Source organism: Diceros bicornis, chromosome 9 (genome assembly GCF_020826845.1).
Source record: "Diceros bicornis minor isolate mBicDic1 chromosome 9, mDicBic1.mat.cur, whole genome shotgun sequence".
NCBI lineage: Eukaryota > Metazoa > Chordata > Mammalia > Perissodactyla > Rhinocerotidae > Diceros > Diceros bicornis.
The window spans coordinates 32886773-32912051 of NC_080748.1; positions in this window are offsets into that span (position 1 = coordinate 32886773).

The window sequence follows — 25279 nt, forward strand, 5'->3', positions numbered from 1 at the left end:
CAATATGAAAATGAAAATGTATGCACACTTTTTTTGTGAGGAGTGAAGGAAATGGGTAAAATTCACGTCTCGTGGTACGGTTTTGCTTGAGTAGTTTCTCATTGCCGCCTTTCCCACTTTTCTTTGGGGCTGGGATGGAGATAGTCTGCGGTTTTCCACATGAATTCGCTTGGCAGATCGAATAATTCATGCATTGCTGCAGGACTGGCAGTAGCAGCATTTCTTTGACATAGTTGGTTGAATCATAGGAGAAAAGACAGACATTGTTCCCACGATGTCACCACCCCTCCCCAGCCTCCCTGAGGGGAGACAGTAGAAAAACTCAGTTTCTGGGCGTGGACCGCTTGAAATAGCCAAATGGGGACAAATCACACTTGAATAAGAATGATACCATGTCAGTGACCTTTGAGTGTACATGGGAAACTTTGTTTAACAGACGACTCACTTGGCTAAGAACAAACCCCAGTCTTTGTGGACAAACATTCATACAGTTCAGCTTTGAAATCTCCTTTTGCCTCATTAAGCCGGATAACACAGAAATGAACTGACATTTTGGTTGGAAAAAGTCTGTGTTTTCCTCAGGTTTTTTCTGTCTATTCTTCTGTATTTTTTTTTTTTTTTTTAGGAATTCTTGTTTTTCTGCTCAACCCTTTCCTTCATCCTTCAAAATTTCTTAGAAATAGGCTAATCCTGATAGAGAAATCTCATTGGTCACTGATAGTGTAAGTAATTGATAGCATGTATTCAAATCCTATCACTGTCATTTATTAATTGGGGAGACTTGGATGATTTACTTAAGCTTGATAAGCCTCAGTTTCCTCATCTTAAAAATGGAAATATTAATACTACCATGTACCTCAAAAGATTGTTATAAGAATGAAATGAGATAATACAAATAAAGTCCTGGTATATCCTAAGATCTTCTTAAGGTTATCTTTTGTTATTAGGTCCAAAAATTTAAGCCTTGCCTATTGTTTCTTCTCTGTTTAGAATGTCAGGCACTTCCTGTGGCATTCCACCGTGACAGAGGCAAGAACCTGCTGAAAGGTTATCCTAAGGTTTCATACATGACTTTTGACTCCTTGCTTGATGTATGTTGGCCGAGATTTCACTTATTTTCGGAGATTTCTCAGTGTTTAAAACCATGTGGTGATTTTTTCCCCTGGGTCTTCTAAAAGGCTGTGGCAAGTTTCTTCAATTCCTGAGGAGGGCTAATCTGATAAGTAATGGGTATGCCTTTCAGCACGCCAAGGTGCTCTCATTCCCAGAATGCCCAGGAGGCAGCACTAACTGAGCTCAAAGTGGAGCTCACAGGCGTCTACAAGTCCAGAAAGATGAAAGAAGCAGCAGAATAGAGATGTCCATAATTTATTAGCCTTGATCTCATCACCAGCACCTTAAAGAAAAAAAAAAAATCTCACCATTTAACACTTCTCTTTCCGAATTTCTTTTTGAATTAAGGCCTTACATTGTTCAGGTCTAAATTGCCAAGTACGCTGACTCATTTCTTCGTTATGTAAGCCATTAACAGGTCATGCTCAGATGCTGGAATACCTGCTTCAGGCTAACAGCGAGGGGCCCAAATGACTCTCAGCTGTGCCCTAACACTTGCACTCATATGGGCTCTCCAGGGAAATACCATACTCAGCTCTTCACCATTAGCTGTGAGTCCTGCACAGAGGCCTCGTTAGCATCAAAAAGCTCCTCCTCTCCTCTGTCTTCCTGGCAGCGATGTACCCAGGGGAATGGAAGGAAACTATGCGAGAGGCAGATTGCAAGTACCGAGAAGTGAAACTTTTTGCAGAAAATGCAGATCGACTAGATCTGGATGTAGGGAAATATGAAGAGACCCAGTGTGGGAAAGTGTCATCTGAGTGAACTTGAAAGCTGAGGCGGAATCTTTGGCACCAAGTTGTGTTTAAAGCAAACACTGTAGAGAATGACATTGGGGATCAGGGGAAATTGAGGAAGAGCAGCATGATTTACACGGTGAGACCAAAAAGAAAGTAAATGCTTAAGGAACAGTAATTTCTAAAAACTACCATCTCTAAGAGATATTCTAAACACTACTTCTTTGAAAGCCATTGCAAAGCTCAAATATTTATATTGGTACTATTTAGCTGTGACCATGAAATTTTTGGGTTTGGCTAATACAATATATGTGTTCTCATTTTGTAATTATTTAGAGAAAATATTGTTCCAAAAAGCCCATAAAAAGACATAGCTTGTCACCATCTGTGATTGGCTATAGGTACTATGCATAACGTAGCATGGGCTTAATTAAGCTCTTAATCCTTCCTTCTCTCCAAAGAGGTCATATCGGTTGGTGTGGTAAAAGCGAACATGGGAATTCAGTAGTTTCTGAAGATTACCTGTTCTCTGTAGGGTGATGGTCCTCAGAGGAGTTCCAAGGCCTCAAAAACAAAGATATTATTATCCCCCAGTCATTACCATTAGTGGTGTGGATTAGGAGTGCTATCAGGGGATTGATGATTCCATCTTAAAAGGACTTTTGATGTTCCTTCCTGGCCACTCAGACGGTTATCAGGACCTAGTACATTTTAAGTATATATGTTAGGAGACATCCTGGGACATCAGACTTTTGCTTATTTTCTTCCTTTATTTAGAAAGGCTCTTCTTCCTTCCCTTTGATAATTCAACTCTGGAGTCCTATCCGGGATAGCTGGGTGAAGTCCTTTTTGACCACTTTGGTTCCTCAGTAACTAAGATACTTGTCCCTGCCACATGGTCAAGAACTTGACGTTTACTGACATATTTTGCTCTTTCCAGTCATTAAAATATCATTGTTCAAAGAATTTCAAGGGGTAATAAGACAATTACACAAATGGCTAAAATACAAAATAGAAAAGGACATAGGAACTCAAGTGAAAGAGATGTTATTTCTGGTTAGGATATCAGAACAACCTCAATGAAATAGATTCTGTTTAAGGTAGAACTTGAAAAAGATCAGATTTTGGCAGACGAGTCACTTCTTGCACAGACACGTACATCTTCATTAGGTTAGAGTGTAATCTCTATGGAGGCAGACTATGGGTTCTCTTGTCTTAGTGTCCTTCCTGATGTATGGTTCAGTGCTTGACACAGAGTAGGTGCCTAATACATGTTTGTCACCAGAGGCAATGAAATAGTCCTCCTCCTCCTAGAAGGGATGCTTGAGGTGATGTAACTGAAACTTTCAACCACGTGGTAGAACAAAAGCATGTCCTTGCTCAGTAAGCCCTGCAGTGTATTTCAAGAGGGCATGTTTCCTTTTGCCTTTTATTGGTTTTTTGGACCAGATTATTTTGATGCCATATAAAAGAGATGGTGAAGAAGAGAATACAGGACTAGGGGGTAGAGCCTGGTTTCTTTTACAAAATCATCTTGCGAGCTTGATCTTTGGCTACTTCATCCTAGAATGAAGAGAAACCATCCCAGAAACCCAATTGAAGTTGGTTATTTTTAAGTCTTACTGTCTTTTTACCTGGTTCTGTTGTGTTTGACACATCTGCTTTGCATCTAATTAAGAAACATCATACCTGACTCACAAATAGCTGTCGAATAGTATAGTGAGCACTGGAGAGATCTAGAGTCAGGGGACACCGGATCCTCTGTTCTCACCACCAACTGAAACCCAGCTGAGTAGAAGTCAACATTACAAAAACAATTGCAGAAATCAAACACTCAAGCTTGGGAAGAGTTGAGCCAAGATTTGAAAGTTTCTAAGGAAGGAAAAAAACATTGCTGCATCCTCCTACCCTGCATGCCTACTAGCAGTGGCAGTTCAGTCTTTCCAGATGTCTTCTACAACGGAGGAGACACTTGCAGTCTTTTCTGAGAGCTTCTCCTCTTCTCCAACCCCAGCCTCTCCTGCCATAGGTTATCAAAAGGCCATTGAGGAGCTTGTTGTATTGGGGGGTGGATCTGAAAATTCCTCTTGCCTTGCAGATCTTCCCCCACCTTAGCTTTGCTAGACAATTGCAGGAATCTCAAAGCAGTACACAGCCAGCCATTGGAGGACAGTTTCTCTGCAGTTATCTGCTATTGACCTTGGCCTGATTTGTCATGTTTTAGCTGATAATTCCGAAAATGAAGGATGACGTGCCTGTTAGATTTGAAGTGCTACATTCTTCCTCTGAAGCTAAGTTTGTTTTACTAGCTAATGATTCTATTCTGTTATATTAAAAATCCAAGGTTTATTTTATAAGCGTGACAACTAACCATTATATGAGTAGTATTCCATGGGCCCTAAGCAGAACAAGTAAAATGTCATTTCAAGTGCCAATATTTTTCTAATTCTATTTTTTTTTTTTTTTTTTTTACACAATTTTGAAAGCCGCCTAAATCTAATTGGCTCCCCTAGGATCTCAGCTCCTGTTACATTTGTGGTGTTTCTTTTTTTTTAAGAGGCATCTGGAGAGACTGAACTGCCACTGCTAGTTGGCATGCAGGGTAGGAGGATACAGCAATGTTTTTTTCTCCCTTAGAAACTTTCGAATCTTGGCTCAACTCTTCCCAAGCTTGAGTATTTGATTTTTGTAACGTTGGCTTCCGCTTTTCCTATTATTGAATTTCATCTGCGTGAGAATGGCAACCACAACTGCCACCACCCATGGTGGCCAGCCTATGTCTACTGTGAAGGAAAAATAGAGAAAAAAAGGAAAACAAAACGCATAGTAGCAAAGTATAGGTCCACGTAAATAGTATTTACCAAGCGCGGTGCTAATAAATCAGCTTTATGTGCGTCTAGTCTACTAAGAGTAAACACCTATTTAGATAACAGAGCTGGGCTATTTTTAGTGGCCCAGATTCAGATGTTCCTATAGTCTAAACGACTCTGAGAACACTGCCAAAATCTTTCCCTTAATCACAGTGAGATCACACCTTTGAAACCCCACACGGTGAAGCAAATGAGAGAAGATGCTACCCTGACAGTAGCGAAAGGGAGAGGAGGAGAGTGTAAGCAAACCAGGGGCTTATTCTTGTCTCAGAATGTTTATTTTAGCCAGATACTTAGACCTAAGGACCTGAGATATAATAGCAACAGGAAAACATGCTGGTAGTGTCTATTTTTAAATATATTATTGAAAGGTGTTCAGAGACTCCGGTTTCAGAGCCTCAGTCTTCCATTGTGGAGTTGAAAGCTGGGAGTAAGGAAAGTTGAACATTTAGGAGCCTCTTGACCTGGTTTGGGCAAACCATTCTGAGGGCATTCAGAAGCCAGGTATGAAAGCTTGTTGAATACAATGGTTAGGCTGCCTTTTGTTGTTGGATTAGAAATAACATATGAAGCAATAGCAAGAAACTTGTTCCTCTTTTGGAAGATAAATGATTTGAAGTCTCTATATTAGGAGAGCCCTATCTTGTAATATTGGTATCTCCTTCTCCTAAACACAGGCCAGAAGAGTAGCAATAAGAATGGGCTCAAACTTTGTTTTGATTAAGTGCCTCTTGAGTGTGTTTGTGTGTGTGTGTGTGTGTGTGTGTGTTTATGTGCATGGCCCAAGTGGGAATATCTGTTTAATTGAAATCTGATTGTCCTGTTATTGGTTAGGCAGGACCTGCCCAAGCATAGAAAAACCTAATTTCAGGCTTAGCAGGCAATGAAGTTAATAATAAAACCTGTTTATTGAGTTAAAAACAGTACAATTCTTGTTAATTCATTTAAACATATTTCTCAAGAATTTCTTCCCAAGATAAAAATTTATGTATCTGTCAAGTGGAACGAGGGCCAGCCAGACTCTATTTGGGTCAAGGTACTCATTGTGTTGTTCTAAGGGAGACAGCACAGACTTGGGGCACAGGGAGTTGTTTTAATTTTGTTTGTGCCATTATAGAACTGTACAACCTGAGGCAAATGAATTTGTCTCATTGGCCCTGAGTTTTTCTCATGTATAAAATAAGAGGATTGGTTTAGGGGACTTCTGAGGTCTTTTCTACATCAAATATTCAATAAAACAAAGGTGTAAACAGTGGAGAGAAGAAAAGAGAAGTGGTAAGGAAATGCTAAGTGTGGTAGCTCATTGCTTGAGGAAGGATTTTCCGGGGAGAGATGGACAAGAGTCAGAATAAGGGAGCAACAATGCTCTCTTCTCTCTCCGTCTTCAGTGCAACGCCTGCCTGTCTGGCGGCTTTAGATAACTCAGCAATGCTCCTCCAGTCTGCTTCCTCTCTTTCTCCTGTTTCTTTGTTTCTACATCTTTCTCCACACCCCCACACACCACCGTCTTTATATCTCTCCACAGAATGGATGTAGTTAGAATTTGTCAGGAAGATGCAGAGATGATATATTTTATTCATTTTCATATCGCCCTGAGAATTTGGTACAGTGCTTGAGGAAAGTATACTTTGAATTCGTGTGGAAGTGAATTAAAGGAACAGCATCCTACCTGGGAGAGAAAGCTGTCCACGGCTTCCCTTGCCTCAGGCCTCCAGGGGAGAAGCTGTGCTCATAATGCCTTCCCAAGCGTGCTTGTTGACAAATATTTGACTTATTTGAAAGCATCCACTTCCTTTCTGTGTGAAACTCATGAACTCTTTTGAATTAGAAGTTTCAGTTTTAATAGAGAAAGTTAGACTGTAGTTTAAGGAAGTTGAATTGAATTTCTGTGCAAAGAGTGACAATGTAGTATTATTTAAACAAATGTAGCTGATAAGTTAATATAGGAACCAGGCAGTGTTTGAAGAAATAGCTAGGCACCAGAGGGTCAATGAAAACCCAGATTTAGTTGTTAGAGAAAATTTCCTTTAAGGTTTTATTTGCCCAAACGCAGTCGACTTCTTTTGAGATATACTAAGTTTTTCACTTATTATGAACATTTGACACAGAAAAGAAAAAGGATCAATATGTTTACACTCCAAGGTCAATATTTCTACTCTTGTGTATGATATTAGGGGTGAGAGAAAGAAACTAGAGCTAACTTTTTTATATTTGTTGCCCTAGTACAAAGGTAATACCTTCTTTATAGGCTGTCTGTCTTTATAGACTGTATTAGAGGGCGAAGGATGCATTGTTCATCCATTATGTTCTCTAATACCTCACTTATCTGGTGGTCAGATTTCCAGCAGCTCTATCATCTGGAGCATATATATGTGCTCAGAAATACAAGATCATGGAAGATTAATATTGGAAAGGATCTTAGGGATAATTTAACCCAATTGCCTTATTTTGCAAATGAAAAAGTACAGCCCCATAGAGTAAGGAGCCTAGTCATGGATTAGAACAAAGTCACCAAATAGAAAACAGTAATTACGAAGGTTGCATGCTGTTTCTTAATTCAATTAGTAAATACTTACTTAGTATCTTATGTGTAAGACATTAGGGATAGAGCAATCCTCCTTGGACTAGGAAAGATATGGGTCCTCCTTGAAGCTCTTACCAAATGTGTGTCATGAGGCCGCAGATGAGAAATATCTGAGAATGATTCCTGGTAAACTCTTCAAAGATGACAAGGACTTTATCTTGTTAATTCCCCAGTGTCTCATGCCTTCCAGAAGCTGCTGACCACAGGAAGAAATGAAAGGAATGATCACAGTGTAGAAATCTGGGAACATTTAGTGTGAGCTAATCTACTGACTTAAAAATCCTCCAAAGAATTATACCTTTTTATTCCAGTGCTAAGTCTTAAGTATATGTTGATAACCCTGAGTCAAGAAAAAGTTATTTCAACCTGCTCTTTTAGCAGAATGGTTAAGGGTGCAATACATTTTAGAAAGCTTTCAAATGTAAAGAGTATTGGTGCATAAAAGAGTGAGCTTCACTTCTCTGGGACATTTACTCAAAAGTCATCAAAATTTGTTGATCACTAGGTATGCATGACAACTTATCTCTAGACCATGAATAGATAAGTTTGATGTTAGTAGAAGGGAAATTGACTATCATTGTAAATAAAGTTGATATTTAGTCATTAACTTTAAATCAAGGCTGTATACTGAAGCACCATTATAAAGGTTGGTGTGCAAGGAGTCATGCTAAATGTAAGATAGAGAGGGGGAGATAAATAAGCTACAGCAGCTTCTGCAACCTACACAGTGTGCCAAGTCTGTGACTTCATTTGAGCCTCACAGCAATTCTGCATGGTACTCAGTGTTATCCCCATATTGCTGATAAGGAAGCTTATACTCAGGAGGTGAATTAATTTGCCCAAGATGACATAGATGGCAAACAGCAGGATTTGAATCTCTATCTATGTGATTCCAAAGTTCAGGTTTGTGCCTGAAGCAACTGGCCTTTCAGTCTGCAGCTGGCACGCAGTGTAGCTTGATGGACACATGCATTTATTCATTTATGTATCCATCCATCCATCCATCCGGTCAACAAATATTTGAAAACCAGCTTTAAGCTGGACTCCCTAAGGAGAGGCAGATAAGAATTAATAGAAAATTTGAACTACAAGATAATGTAAGAAACAATAACTATATAACTGTGGTTGGTTTTTATTGTAACCTGTAGACTCAGTATTATTACTTTAAGATCATACCTCTTGAATTTGGGGGAATTTTTTTGAATTTTTAAAAACATTAGTTAACCAGGAAAACAATTAAATCATTTGTAATTAGCAAATCCAATTTTTAGAAAATTACGTATTGATGCTAAATTAGTGATGTTGGCCCTGATGACTAAACAAAGGCAAACTTCCTTTTTCTCCTCCTTCAAGGTGGTAGCTTCCCCATCCAGCATCCTGTACCAATATCGTGTGTTCATCATTTATTGTAGCACCTCCCAGATTCCACGTAAGTGGGGCATCAAATGATGATGTTTTATTGCCTCATCAATTCTGAATTAGTGAAGTCTAGATTAGAGAAATTTGCAGCACATGGAGTCAGAGAATACAAAATATAGTAACAGCGTATTCTAGAAAGCACAGGATCTCAAGTCAGAAGATCTGGGTTTGAATGAAGGTTCTTTCACTTGTAAGGTATTGTGCAAGGTTATAAATCTCTTTGAGCTTGAGTTTATTTAATAGTGCTTATGTCACATAGTGGTATGGAAATGAAATGACATAGTAGATGTCAAAATTCTTTGCAAAGAAAGTTAGAGCGTGTACTTTTGTAAAGATCTCTAGAGAATCATCACTATGATAATTGACAGGCCAGAGTTTCAGGTGGCTTGTGAGGATAATAGGGCATTTGACATTGGGCTCGAGCTGTAGAGAGAGGCTGTTTTGAGTATAAAGGGAGAAGAGTGTCAGCATTTGCTTTATTTTTGCCTACTCAGTTCCTCTCCTTTTCCAGTGATAGGGGCCACTGGCATCCTGCAGCCTTCTGCTTCTGGCCTCTGGAGTTGCCTCTAAGATGTCTCACAGTGGTGTCAAAGGCTCAACACCTTGAATGCCTCCCTGGTTTCTAACCACTGCTTCCTTTGGTCACTCCTACTTGTGTGCTTGTCTGCTCTGCAGGCCTCCCATCACTGGTCCATCTTGATCACTGACTCAGGCTGTCCTGGGAGCAGACTCTCTGAATAGAATCCCCTATAAATTATCCCCAGTTTGCCTTCACTCTTGCCATCTGTCTTTCCTGAACTCTCCTTGCAAATCTCAATCACCACACTACCAAAAACGAAAGAAAATTTTAATGATATGAGAAGCTAGAGTTGGGAAAATGATGTGTCCAAGCGGTGAAAGGGTTCTGCAGGGCAGGATGGGCAGAGAGATAAGGCCTGGTTGGAGGATCTTGATGTGAATGGCATCATAGTGAGAGCCCGTGGCAATTTCAAGGGTGAGCTGCCTGGGTATTTATCTAACAAGAGGACAGGTGTCAACTCTCCTTTTGTGTGTGTTGAGAGCATATTACTTATGTACCTTGGTGAATGCATTTGGTAAGCAAATCAATGTTGGAGGAGAGTGACTTCTATTTTAAACTAAATGTGCATCCCCAGTTTTAGCCCTTAAAAGTGATTTTCTTAATCTCCAGGTTGGAGGACAGGGTGCAACTGACCAAGCATCTCGCACTCCTTTCTCCTGACCCCTTCGTTGGGTGTTCTTAGTCCAGGTATTGTGGGTGCCACTAACTGTGACCATGTTGTCCGTTAGTGGGTCTTGCAATGTAGGGGTCCTTTGGAAAAACATTATTAAGGAAAAGCAGCAGAGAGGAAGTCTACCAATCAGCAAGAAAACAAAGAGCCCACATTCAGTCAGTACAGAGGATGTCTGACTCACAGGGACAAACACAGAGGCAGACACCCCCTCACTGTTTCCCTTTCAGACTTCAAGATGTTGTGAGGTGGGAGTCCTCACGGCTTCTGAAGGGGAGCCTGGCGGATGAAAAATGAAAGCCTATTTTTAAAACTTGTACAGGTAGAATGCAGACTACACAGCATGTCCAGGCCTCCCAGTCCTGCCTCCAGTGTTTGTCTTCTTTAAATATGATCTGAATTATTTTAGTGGTCATTTCATCTAGTTGAATTTTACTCCTTTAAATAATGTTACAAAGACCAGACCTGTCAACTCTTTGGTTCCAGTGTTTTTGTTTTCCCTTTTCCTAAAATGTGTTCAGTGCTTTTGGTGTTCTTTGAGAAACCCACAGAGTAGGTGAGGAAAGGCAGATGCGATGTATGAAGAGGTGCTGTCATGCTGGTGAGTCATGGGCACATGTGTTTCTTCCATTTATGACGAAGCTTCATCTGTGTAACCCTTAGGAGGGTGTCAGAAGGGCTTGTGCACGAGAGGCCTTTCTGTTTGTAATTAAAATGTCCGTTTAAAAATCTAAAAATGTCACATTGCACTTTAATATTTGATTTGCTCTCTGTAAGGTTTGCTTTCGTGTCATGGATTTTTTGGTTTTGTCAGCCATATTTTATAGATGGTTTAAATAGCGTTTAGACAGAATGAGCTGAAGGAGAGGTGGCAGCAGCGCCCCGCACCCTTACTCCTCCAGGATGTGTGTTCTCACGTTGAGCACAGTGCTTGCAGGGCTCCCTGCACATTCTGGATGACACACGGAGGTGTGTGATGTATGGTGTGATCTCCTGTAAGGAAACCTGGTTCCTAGTTTCAGTTCTGCTGATAACTTGCTGTGTGACTTTCACTAAGACTCTTCACCTCATTTGCCCTCAGCTTCCTTGCAAGTTAATAAAAACAACAGCTCTTTCTGTTTATTCCTTGAAAGACTGTTGGGATGATTTCAAATTTGCTTTGAATTGCAAAAATCGTCTTTTAAACATTATATATGCTTACATATATTCATATATGTAGATATATATGGATATATGGATATATGTGAGTGTGTGTGTGTATGTAACACACACATGTACATTTGCTATTCACATTAAGGCAGAGATCAAGCAAGCCGAACTTGAGTTCTCTTGGTGGACCTGAGCACTCCCACCACTTCCTTAGGTCTGCCACATGGCACCTTGTGTGGTCTTTATACATAGTCCTCCAGAAGGATCTTTCCCATCTCAGTAATGGTATCTCCTGCCATTCAGAAATCATCTTTGGTTTCTGTTTCTCCCTCACTCTCCATATCCAATCTATCCATCACCAATTCTGTCAGCTCTTGTTTCAAAACTTATTTCAAATCTACCCACTTCTACTGCTGCCACCCTAGACCAGACCACCATGATCAGCCTCTATCGATTGCCTCTCTGTAATCCATTTTCCATCCAGTAGCCAGAGTGACCTTTCAGAAATGTAAAACACATTATGATGAACCCTGCTTAAAACTAGTCAGTGGCTCCTGGTGCTTTTAGAATGAAATTCAAAATTCTAACCATGACCTCCCAGGCTTACCTTGATGTCATTCCCCTCCCTGCCTTGGTCACTAAGCTTTAGCAAAGCTGAACTCCTTTCAGTTCTTCAATACACCACATTCTTTGTTACCTTAGGAGTTTTTCTTTAAATAGACTTATTTTTTAGAGCAGTTTTAGATTCACAGCAAAATTGAGCAGAAAGTACAGAGAGTTCTCATGTATCTCCTGCCCCCATGCCCCCCACATGCATAGCCTCTCCCACCATGCACATCCCGCACCAGAGTGGTACATTTGTTACAATTGATGAACTTGCATTGACACATCATTATCACCCAAAGTCCAGAGTTTACCTTAGAGTTCACTTTTGGTGTTGTACGTTCTCTGGCTTTTGACAAATGTATAATGACATGTATTCACCATTATAGTATACGAAATAGTTTCACTGCCCTAAAAATCCTTTGTGCTTCTCCTAGTCATCTTTCCCTCTCCCCAACCCTTGGCAACCACTGATCTTTTACCATCTCCATAGTTTTGCCTTGTCAAGAGTGTCATGTAGTTGGAATCATACTATAGTTGGAATCATACTTTTCAGATTAGCTTTCTTCACTTAGTAATATGCATTTAAAATTTTCTCCATGTCTTTTCATGACCTTAAGGATTTTACTATAGTTTTTTTATCTGCTTGCCTTTTCCTGCCCACCCTATTTAACTAGCCTCTCTTATCACCTCACCCTGTTGTATGTTCTTCATAGCATTTATTACCCTCTGACATTTTCTTTTTTACTGCCTGTCTCTCCCACTAGATCTTAAGCTCTTTGGGAATGGAGGTATTGTCTGCCTTATTCCTGGCTGTACCCTCAGTACCTAGATGTATAGGTACGTGCATAGGTACAGTTCTTGGTGCATAGTTGGTGCTCAGTAAATGTTTGAAGAGTTGAATGCATGAATGACCTGAGTATTAATCCTCTTTAGCTTTACTCTTCTCTCCTACTTGGCTTTCAAGGTGACAGACTCTTTCATTCATGCTGCTCCAGGTTTTGTTCAGAGGAAGAGGCAGACATTCCTGTGAAGTCACTGAGTCTGAGAATTATTTCTTGTTCACCTTTGGCTTCTGAAGCTCTCTTGGTTGTCTGCTGAATTTAATGGGTCTCCAGGTGAACAACAGTTGGTAGCCTTCTTGGGAATCAGTCACATTGCAGGAGAGAACAGAGGCAGTAGAAATGATTAAGGGAAAATAGCAGAAAAGTATGATTTAACTTTTATTGAGTCACACATTGTACTCAAAGCTGTGTATAACATAAAAAGCGAATTAGGAACAAGTCAGATATAAAATGAGTGAGCACACACAAGCACACAAATACTGCAGGAAGGAAGGTATTTCTTCAGATGCCTTCTCTCATTTACCAAACTGTAGTCTTATCAAAATATGTAGGCTCGTTCAGGAGAGAAATAATGCAGCCTGTGTTTGTGGCCCAGTCGTCCCCTGTGGGGCATAGAGAGGCCTGCAATTTCATTACTGCTTTTAAAAGAAACTTTCTCTAAGGCTAACAGACTTTCTAGGGAGGCCAAACCAAATGAAGCTGAGTTTAATGTTCTCATTAAAATGTTAAAAAGGCTTTATTCATGAAAGACTGAAGCTGTAATTGCTTTATCCTTGTAAACTATGAAAATATGTGGTGATCTCTTACGTAGGCAGTCACCCAGTTCCCTCTGTCAGGAATATCTGTTAAATGGAAGGCTTGGCTGGATCTAGGGACTGAGAAGTAGATGATCGTGATTCTGTCTTTCAGGGATGTATGCACTATTTGACTACTTGATCTTGAGTTCCAATTTAGAAATTATATGAGAGATGAATGCATATATATGTTACTGAGCAAGGGCTCGCCACTCGGTGCTCATAAAGAGCCAGTTATTACTGCATCAGCCTTTGGGAAAAGAAAAGTAGCTTTATTTGTGAGACTGATCTGCAGGGAGACAGGAGGCACATGCTCTCAGATCTGTCTCCCTGATCCAGGGCTTTGGGGCCAAATTTATGGGATGAAGGGCCGGGCGGTCTGAAGTGTGGAGATAGATGATTGGAGGTAAAGAGAAGTGAGGTAATTGATAATGTGTGCAAGCATAGTCAAGCTTCATGGCTCTTCATAGGATGCACGTTCACAAAATGGTGGTGTTAGTAGGATCTGAGGGTGGAGTTTTCAGCCCTTTGACGTCAAAAGGGTCACTTACCCGACATTTGTGCAGGTCTAGTTGATAGGTTGGTGATCTCAACTGGCCTGAACTGGACAAGGGGTCTCAGTTCCTGAAAAACCACTCTTAATTACTGTTGGTAAGATGGAATCAGTTGAACTGGTCCTAGAGGGCCCATGGTTACATATACATACATGCACACAAATGTTATGGAAGAAAGTGGTTTTTTATTCTTCTTATACGCAGTAGCTTATTGAGATGAGAACAGAAGAAATCCAAAGATGCTGAGGTAGTGGTGCAACTGAACAGGGAATTCCTCTGGAAAAGCTATCATGTGAATCACAACGGGAGGGGGCTTTGGGAAGTAATAGATTTCTCTCCCCAGCTCTTTGCCATCCTTAATACCCCTATGCAAAAACATCACTGTAGAACTTTAGGTAGTGAATACAGATGGCAAATACAACTTCCTGGAAATACTTATAGAGCTATCGTTCTTCTTCTTTTTTTTTTTTTGTGAGGAAGGTCAGTCCTGAGCTAACATCCATGCTAATCCTCCTCTTCTTGCTGAGGAAGACCGGCTCTGAGCTAACATCTATTGCCAATCCTCCTCCTTTTTTTTTTCCCCCCAAAGCCCCAGTAGATAGTTGTATGTCATAGCTGCACATCCTTCTAGTTGCTGTATGTGGGACATGGCCTCAGCATGGCCGGAGAAGTGGTGCATCGGTGCGCGCCCAGGATCAGAACCCGGGCCCCCAGCAGCAGAGCACGCGCACTTAACTGCTAAGCCACAGGGCCAGCCCAGAGCTATGGTTCTTATATAGCTAGGGAACCATATTGTTGGAAACCTCAAATTTAGGGGAGGAAAAAGGTTATCTTTTCTCCAATTGCTTATTATAGAAAACCCTGTTTGTTAAATGCTAACAAATCTAGGTCTTGTGATGTGCAGTATAATAATACAAGTAATATCTAGGGATTGTTTTAAAATAGTTGTTTCTTTTTCCATTGATGGGTCATTTAGACACTTTACAATGGGTCAGATTTAAATTAAAATGTATGTGTCTTAGAGCTGTCAGAGTTAATTTCTTTAAGTGGTCAAATCCTTTTCAGATGTGAGTGCAGGGCATTTCTTAAAACTGGTTCAAGTCCGAGAGGGCAATGGAGTTGAAAGTTAACACAGGAGGTTCTCTCTATATGATAGATTGGATAGGTTTCTAAAGAGTTCTTTTCTGGAAGGGTGACCATCTCAGTTTAATGATGTTAATGGTCTTAATGTCATTAATGTTAAAAAGAACCTCTCATAGTTTTTAAACATGAAGAAAGTGAATGCCAATTTCTGGAACACTGTTGATTATATATAATGAAATACATTTTTTAGATTATTAAGAGATTCAGAGCAAGATAGGACAGATTACCAGCTCTGCCTCTAACTCTTGATTGATTGATTTGGAGTGACCTGCAGTTACTGTTTTGAAGATTTCTAACCTGATCCCTAAATTCTGAGATGAATCCATAGAGGTGAGGACTCAGGGTTCTATGCAGCCACAGCTCAACTTGTCATGTCTCCTCTTCTCCTTATTCAAGATAGGGTTATAATCTCTTTCCTGGTCTGTAGAGTGAATCCATTTGGGAGCTTTCTTGGCTTGCCTAGAAAATCTTAGTGAGCTGTGATCAGGTCCTCGCTTCCTACTATGACTCAGAAACCATTGAAGAAGTGCAATGGTGCAATAGGGTATGTACGAAGTACAGTAGTCCCTCTTTATCTGCGGTTTCACTTCTTTGGTTTCAGTTACCTGTGATCGACCACAGTCTAAAAATATTAAATGAAAAATTCCGGAAATAAACAATTCATAAGTCTTAAATTGCATGCCATTCTGAGTAGCGTGCATCCTGTTCCATCCTGCCTGAGATGTGAATGATCCCTTTGTGCAGCATATCCATGCTGTATATGCTACCCGCCCGTTAGTCACTTAGTAGCCATCTAGGTTATCTGATCGACTGTCATGGTATTGCAGTCCTTGTGTTCAAGTAACCCTTATTTTACTTAATAATGGCCCCAAAGCCAACTTTATTATTAGTTATTGTTGTTACTTTCTTACTGTGCCTAATTTATAAATTGAACTTTATTGTAAGTATAGGAAAAAGCATAGTATATACAGAGTTTGGTGCTATCAAAGTTTTCATCCACTGGGGGTCTTGGAGCATATCCCCCGCAGATAAGGGGGGGCTGCTGTATCATGGGAACAAACGGAGGGATTGACTAATTTATCCTAGGCTACTGTATTTTTTTGAGAACTTGCATCTGCTTTGTTGAGTTTTCCCATTTTCTTATTTGCTATTAGAATGTTAGTTGTCACATCTGACTGCTCAGTGTCTCAGCCCAAAGCAGCCCTCTTCCCTTTCTAGTTCTTGGAGGTGAGTTACATCCAGGACCCTATGTTGACCTTATGATTAGGTGACAATGCCAAAAACCTACTGGAAATTTTAAAGTGCATTAATGTGTGATGGTATTTTCCTCCAGCTACTTAATTCTGTGTGTCTTAGGCTTCTACTGATTTGTCAGTTTATTGTTTGATTAATTAACTCATTCATCAAATATTTTGGGAGCATATCCTATATGCCAGGGATATGTACTGCATCTAGGGACTGGGATAAATGGGTGAGCAAACCAGATTGTCTACAAAGTTTTGCTGATAGTTCACAGGGGTTGAAAATAAAGGAGTGAAATGCCTAAAGAAAACCAAATTTCTTTTCTGCCATTCAAAGAATATGTGTGAGATTGCCATATCCCAGCCTACTCTGGAGAATTCTCTATAAGTGCATTTCATGTGGGAAGTGGTACCAGACATTTTCTATATTACAATAATCTCCATATATTTATTAAGCTATAACTTGTAAGGCTTCCTGATGGGGCATTAAATGAGCCGTTTTGTGTGCTGCGTTATGTCTTTGTCAAGAAGCACTCTGTTAACTCCAACCTGTGTCATTCCTCTGCCTTGGGCTGGTAATGAGGCACATTTCAGTCATTCCAGGAGGCCTTGGGGATCTGCACAAAGAGGGGTAAGACTGAGAAAGTGTTGGATTCATGGTGGAGTGGAGGGAATGCACTTAGGGAAAACCGGGGATAGAATGGAACCCTTCTGCCTAGTATGTTTTACATCTTTGTACCCTTTCAGCATAGCAGCTGAATATTCTAGGATTGTTCTACATTTGAAAAAAATGCTAAGAAAATGCTAGCTGACTACATTGTTTAAAGTACTTTTTTTCTTCTCAACCGTTGACCTGGCAGCAGGTTAGGAGAATCTGAGAACTCCAAATATGACAATGGAACGGTAGAGGACTCCAGCAGTTTTCCTGTCATTTCTAAGCTCTGTCCTTAGGAGGACTGGCCATATACTAATAACAGAGATTCGACTCTAGGGAAGGAAAGAGAGCATAGAAGAGGAGAATAAGAGTGTGGGGATATTAGTGAAGAAAAGGGAAAAGAGATCAAGGGGAAAAAGGTAGATGTTCAATTGTCCTTGCTTCTCTCCTTTATCTCCTTCTTCTCACAAAAGAAGGGTGTGAAAAAGCAGGCAGATTGAGAGGGGAAAAAACACAGTTGAATTAGAGATGGGAGGGCACTTGGAGGTAGTAAGGGAGAAGGAGAATTAGTCAGAGAAATCACAAGAGTAAGTGAGGGGGAAGGAGACAGGGTAAGAACTATTTAAATGCAGTGAGAGGAGAGAGACACCGAGAGAGGAATACACATTGTGGTCACACTGAGAGCCTTCAATTGCTCCCAGCAGTGGACCTGCCAAATAGCCAGTGTCCCTTGCTGAAGACATTTTCCTGACTTTTGTATTAACTTTAATGGGATTCTCTTTATGGCCCCTGTATTGCTGGTCGCAGCTGCATTGACACTCCCTGTGATCAAATAGCAGATGTGGGGGCGCAGTTCTGTCATCCCTGCCACCTTGCACTGTTCAGCCGACTTCTGAGTCGGTGCTTCTCGTGTTTGATGTTTGCCCTTCCTCCTTGTCTACAGGTAGGAGAGTTGAAAGGAAAAAAACGTTCCTCAGGGCTGCCACACTTATAGTTCATGCATACAGATATTCAAAACAGTGGAAAACAACAATAAAATCACAATCCAATATGTTTCCTAGATAGGGTAGTTGACTCTTTCATTGCTGGTCTGGGTACTTGCCCTAACCCCACAGCACACGCAGTGTGCCTATAGGTGGGCTGCTTCTTGAACAGTTTTCCCTCTTCTTTTTTCAAAGCTCAGTTCAGGCAGCCTTCCTGATATTCCAGGTCTGGGTCAGTTGCTTTCTAAGTGTGCGCCAGTGCCCTCCTCTGCACCCCGGCTTCCTGTGCTCCCCTTTCCCTGTTAGAGCTACCTTTCCATGTTGCAATTTCTGTCCTTCCACTAGACTTTGGGCTCTTTGCACAATGGTGGTTATTATCGAGCACCTAAATAGGTGTTCACTAACTGGTTATAGAATGAATGAATGGCCTATGATGCCCATCTTCTGAGTGTAAAACACAATTCTTCTAGAATCAACTGTGCTTTTAGATATCAGTTTACAATGAGCCTACATGTTCTGGAAAAGAAAAGTTGATTTAGCCAGTGGTAAGGGGTTTCTGGGGAGTTTAGTAGGGTATTTGTCCCCAGACACATGCAACTAAAGACAAGGGATTGTGATTCCGTTAACTCTTGGACACCAGAGGACAGTTTTGAAGTTTCAGGCAGCCTATTTCTTGTGATCCTAGTAATCGCAGGCCAGATTCATAAGGCGCTTCAAAGCCATGCTTCTCAGACTTTAATGTGCATAGTAATCACCTGAGGATCTTGTTAAAATGCAGATTCTGTGTCAGCATGTCTCAGGTGGGTTCTCAGATTCAGGATTTCATGCTCCCTGCTGATGCTGATGTTGCTGGTCCGTGGACCAGACTTGAGTAACAAGGCTTGAAAATGCTTTCTAGAAAATAAAGTTGGGATTTAGATTGTGAAAATATCTACCAGATGCATTTTATAGTTTACAGAACAATAGATTTTCTGAGAGAAAACTTATAAGTATCTGACTCTTATTTCAACTTGGAAATTTGCAAGAAGTTTTTCCCACAGTTAAAAGTAGTACATCTGATACTAGTCAGCCCCCAAAACTGCTTTTGATTGATATTTTAGGTTGTACTGCCCTTAATTAACATACAGCTTTATTTGTTTAGGCTTTCTGAGATTTGGGAGGCCCTGGTGTAGCTGCTTTAGCAACAAGGACTACTTTTAAAGCAGAAATATTCTTTGGAAGATTGAGAGTTCAAGGGCTGTGTTTATGATGAGACCTTCACATTTATTGATTGTTACCAGGTTAGCACCATGCAGCGACCTTCTGCAAGGGCAGTCAGTTGGAATGGCTGGAAATAGGAAAGGACAGTATTCAGCTTGAACTTTGTAAGGGAAAACTTGCATCTGCTTATGTTATGTTCAAACAGCTCTCTGGATTTGATGTTTGAAGTTTTTCTAACAAGATGGCCTTTATTTTACAGGTCCTTTGCAGCCAGCATGATACCATATTTATAACACATGGAGGAGAGAGAGCTCACCATGCTCAGGTAAAGGGATGGTGTGTACAGCAAGTGACAAGCAGGACTAATGGCAGGTTGTTTGTCACTGTATAAGAAGTGAGTCAGCTTAATTATACCATTGACATCATTCTCTTATATGTGTTTTACTTACTTATGCCTGGAGTGCAGAGGGCCTGTGGTATGCATTTGGGGAGCTGCTACGAAGTATCTACAACAGGGCCTCTATAAACAACCAGTAAGGAAACAGGACTGGTCACCTGAAACCTCTTTCCATCTTCTACAGAGTTAACATAGAATTATTACTATTGTTCATCTTTATTACTTATCAGAAGGCTTTTATCTTTTCAACATTTATGTAAATATGTGAATACAGAAGACTCTCCTATAATTAAAGTCTTATCTCTGTTCCCTTATCTGAAGTTGCCGTTCTAAATATTCTTTGCATTTTCTTCTTAAATAAATGCATGTCCCACAATTTTGATTTGCCAAAATAGGTCACCAACATTAATTTTCTATTAACCTTTATTGCTTCTATGTTTTTCTAATCATCTTTTTAGAGGATTAAATGGTCCCCATTTGGGCAGCCTCTATATAGGATATAAACCGTCTTTTTCTGTGGTGGCCTTTATGGAACTGACGTAGATAGTGGCGATCTGTGGTCCAGGGACTGAAACTGGCCCCATTAACTGAGTCAGAGCATCTGTAGTTAAACCCAGATGAGGAGTTCTGTTCACATGGGCCATTTTGTCATTGGCCTCACTTCTTTTGTGACCCAATCTGTATTAGTTTCCTCTGGCAGCTGTAAAAATGTAGCCACAAACTGGTGGCTTAAACAACAGACACTTATCTCACGATTTTGGAGGCGAGAAGTCTAAAATCAAGGTGTCAGCAAGGTTAGTTCCATCCGAGCATTGTGAGAAAGAATCTGTTCCATGCATTTCTCCTTGCTTCTGATGGCCTCAGGCGTTCCTTGGTCTACAGATGGCCATCTTCTCCCTGTGTCTTCACATTGTCTTCCTTCTATGTGTGTCTATCTCTGTGTTTAAATTTCCCCTTTTTTTAAGGACACCTGTTGTATTGGATTAGGGACCACTTAAATGACCTCATCATAACCTGACCATCTGCAAAGACTCTACTTCTAAATATTAAGGTCACATTTGCATGTATAAGAGATTAGGACTTCAACATCTTTTTGGAATACATAATTTAAACCCTAACACTATATAAGGGAAGGGAGACTTAATTCCTCTTGGTATCCTCTGAAGAATCTAGCACAATTCCTATTGCTTAATATTGGTTGAATGAGTGAATGGCAAAGACCATAATGGCCATGGTCAAATTTAGTTTGAAAAAGCAAAGTCCAGTGGCCAGAGGTGGGCCGCTATTATGCTGACCCTGGTCCTCAGTGAACTCTTACTTTCAGGATAGTCCAAGTTAAACAACATCATAAATGTTATAACAGTTTTCCTTTAAAAGTAACAGCAAGTACAATTTTTATAAAATATAGCCCTCTATGTATGTGAGTAAGTCATGCTTTCTCTGTTGGCATTGCAGGCTGAACTGCCAATTTACATGCTGCCTCTATCAGCACATCAAGATATCTTTCCAGCTAATTCAATACCATTTAAATCATACTTAGCCGAGCTATTCTTTCTTTCCAGCTGCATCACTTCGCGCTTATTAAATTTAACGTTCTGTTCCCTAGCTCTAATTTATAAATGCTATCCTGAAACAGATCTGCTCTAGTTGTCTCTTCTCTCTTCTCTATGCTTCCTTAGCTCAAAATTATTGGAAGTTATCTTTTGAGTGTGTAGATTTGAGTGTTGATAAAATATGAGTATACTGGTCTCAAGGTAGCACTTAAATGATCCATTCTTTAGAGATGTTTATTTGGAAAACCCTTATTCCTTAGAAGGGTAGAGCTTTCTGGGCATGTCTACTGTTACTTCCAGGAAAAGATTACCTTTTTATACCAAAAGGAAGCCTCCTGCTGAGAGAGGTCAAAGGCCAGTGGCAGATTTCCTCCTGGGAGTGAAGTAGGCATCTTGAGGAGTGTTTTGAACTCATTTCAGCCCCCGAGTTAGTGCTGCATGTTGGCAGGCCAAGGTCTAGATATTGACTGTGTGGCTCAGGCCCCAGCCTCCTCAAGGCTGCATGGCAGGTGGGCTGGAATCGTTTACGGACAGGCTTTTCAACCCCACAGAAGATTTCATGTTCCTGGGGGTGCGGCTGCAGGCTGTCCTGTGGCCAAGTGATAGCATTGGCCTAGACAGCACTGGATTTATAAGATGATGACAGGCAGTAGAAAATAAAAATGAAAATAAAAATTCATTTTCACATTTTTCACACTGACACTAGTCCTAAGAAAATTGGTAAATCAAATGACAAATATTTATGAAGTGTGTGATGCATGCAGGCACGGTTCCACCAGATGCCGTATACAGATGTATAACTACATCCTGGTGCCTCCACTGCTTTCTTTTCTTTTCCATTTGGTTCAAGAGCTCCCCACTCTCGATTAGAGGCCTTCTGTAACTTACCATGTAAGTCTCCTTGTTTGGTTTGTGAGAATGTCTACAGGGCTTACTTAGAATTAAAACAATTAATTGTTTTGGTCACATAATGACCAAATCAGAGTGATGGTGGACTAGTCCTTTGATGATTACATGTAGAGTTTGGTAAGCAGTTGCATTCTGGTCGTTAAACTGTCCTTAAATATGTTGCTAAGTGCTATAAAGTATGCACTACTACAATTTTAAAATTCTAGTAAGTCTTATTTTAATGACTAGGTTATTTTGTGCGTACCTAACATTTCTCTAAACCAGAAATAAAACCTCAAGTGCCTTAAAAACTAAACACTAATTTATTGTTGCTTTGTCTTTTCCCCACTTCCATTTTGCATTCCCTAATTTCACTAATCTTAGATTTCTGAAAATTCAGATATGAGTTTCGTAGAATATAATAATATATTCATTGTTAAACTCTGATTTTTAAAAAAGGGAAATGATTTTTATGTCCTTTTAGTTAGTAATTAACATGGCAGATTTTTTTTTTTAGACCTCTGAAATTAGAGTGTATTTATGATATATGGGAAGAATTTTAATTAAATAAATTATACTTTGGATCAAGATTCTATCAGACTTTCAAGAAAATGTTTGCACATGGGTACGTTAGAATAAGAATCTCAGTGTTTGCTTTTTCTGGGTTCTTCTCCTGCCGCTATCTCCTGATGATTCCTTGTTTCTTTTTTTTTTTTTTTTTTTTTTTTGCTGAGGAAGATTCTCCCTGAGCTAACATCCGTGCCAGTCTTCCTCTATTTTTTAGTAGCTGGGCCACCAGCACAGCATGGCTGCTAACAGCAGTGTAGGTCTGCACCCAGGAACCAAACCCAGGCTGCCATAGCAGAGTACGCTGAGCTTAACCACTAGGCCACTGGGGCTGGCCCTCTTTGTTTCTTTCAGATCCATGAGTTTGTGTTCAGTGCTTTTAAGCTGATAGTATGAATATAAGAAGAGCAGTGGGCTCCTGGCAGAGAACTCAAAAGCTTGGCGTTCTCTTCCATCTCTTGCTTCCCCTGCATTTAGTTATCACTTAGCTCTGTGAAGTTTCTATAATTCTTTTGTATTTTTACTTTCCGTTTCCAGGCTTTTCTTACCTTTTGCTTTTGTTTGTTCACACGACCAAACTGTTTGTTCGTTCATTCATTCATTCATTCATTCATGTATTGTCCTTTTATGCCAAAAATTGCTCTGGGGATAACATCAAGGACATTATAATTTAGATGGGAGATCATCATGCAGAAATCGTTGCTATGATGGAGCTGTATACTAAGTACGCCTGACACATAGGAAAAGAGCAACTGACTTGGCTTGGGAGAGTCAGGAAATGCATTGTAGAGAGGATGGCACTTGAGTGGAGATTGGAAGGAGCAGAACATTGCCAGTGGATCAGTGTGGTGGAGAGAGAACATTCCCAAGACGAAGGGCAGCTTAGCAGGGAGGTCTGAGGGAGCAGTGTGTGTTTGCGTACTCCTTGTTGTTTGTGTGTTGCCGGAGCATGAAGTAGGAGGGAGAATGTGGGGCTAGAGAAACCTCTATAGGAAGGCAGGAATCAAATCCTGAAGGTCATTGCTGAGCCTTCCTTTCTATCTCGTGTCTACAAATTGCAGTTGCCTTCAGTTCATCCTCCGCATTGCCAGGAGGCTGACTGTGTTAAAGAAGTGCTCATCTCCTGTCAACCTCCTCCCCAGTCTCCCTGCTTCTAAAGGGAAGTTAGGCCTTCCTACTCTGGCACTTGAAGATCTCGGTCTTTTCTTCTTTTATTTACTCTGTAAATCATTTACTCAAGCTAGATGTGTCTGCTTTGCTTCTCACACACAGTTTGTTCCTTTCCCCTCCTAGCTTCCCTTTTCAAAATCCCCCCAGCCTTCACAATCTCACCTAAATTCATATCCTTTATGAATCTTTCCTCTACTCATGCATAATTGCACCCCTTCTGAACTCCAGGAGAACTTTCAGTGGACTCTTCATATCGCAATATTCACATGCCTCTTTGTATCACAAGCTATTTTTGTACCACTCTCACAAGTCTGCCACATGTTGAAGGGAAGGGCTACCTCCTCATTATGTATCCTGTTTATGCTGAAAGTGCAGCTCCTTGCATATAGTAGACAATGCATGATGGTTGTTAAGAGAATGGAGGGAATGAGAGTGCCTTTAATTTGTAAGGCTGTTACAGAGGTGGAACTGAGGGATTGGTTAACTGTCATATGGAAGAGGCAGTGGTTAGGATAATGTCCAGATGCAACTCGTGCAGGGCAGAATAATTGTCAGTGAAAGTAGAAGGATTACATTAAACAAAAGGCAGGGATATGTAGAGAAAAGAGGTCCACTTTGAAAACCAGTTAAACTTCTCTAAAGCTTAGACACAGGGAGAAGAAACTTAGAAAGCCATTAAGCCGTATGTGACTGGTCTTGACAGTGAGTAACAAATGATATAACAGGTAAAAGCACCTTTATTGCATTAAGATGCTCTGCATCTTTATAAGAGATGGCCTCTGGAAAACATGATTCAATTTAAGACTTCTCAGTTGCAGATCTGGAGACAATCACAAATTCAGAAATATATTTATGAAAGTCTGTTGCCACTGAGCTCAAAAGACCATAATCCTATTACCTGTGATTTTGAAAAGGGTAAACATGAATAACTGAAAGGAGATATTGATTAAAGAAGTAATATGAACAGGAATAGTGGAATTAAAGTAATTGAGGCAATATTGGGCCTAATGGAGCTTGTTCTCTTAATGCCTTTCTTCTGCTCTTTGTATTGAGTTGGTTCTGAGGTCGATCGGAGTGTGTGCACCGAAAGAGAAGGACATAATGGAAGAATTAGTATCGCTGTCTATAAAAAAATCAATCTATTATTCTTACAGAAGAACATCAATCAGTCTGTGAAATCAATTAACTGGAATTTTTTACATTCGGCTTATAAGATAATGAGGCAAATGATGAGAAAAAACTATGCCTTGCACATAGTAGATACTCAGTAAATGTTTCTTGAATTAAAAACCAAAGGGTACCATGGATTTAGTTTAAAAACAACATCAGTGTGAGTCCTTTTGTCAGTACTAATTCAGTCCTGTTCCTTTTACTGGACTGACTATATCTATAGTACTGTAAATGTAGATTACTCAATTTCATTGATCTCTAAAGTGAGTTCTCGCACATTTCTACTGCCGGGCAGTCCAAGCCAGCTTCATGTGACCTTGAACCTTTGCATTATTTAGGGTCTGAGCTGTTTTCTGTGACTAGACTTTCTGCCCTATCGAGCACTGGCAGATTC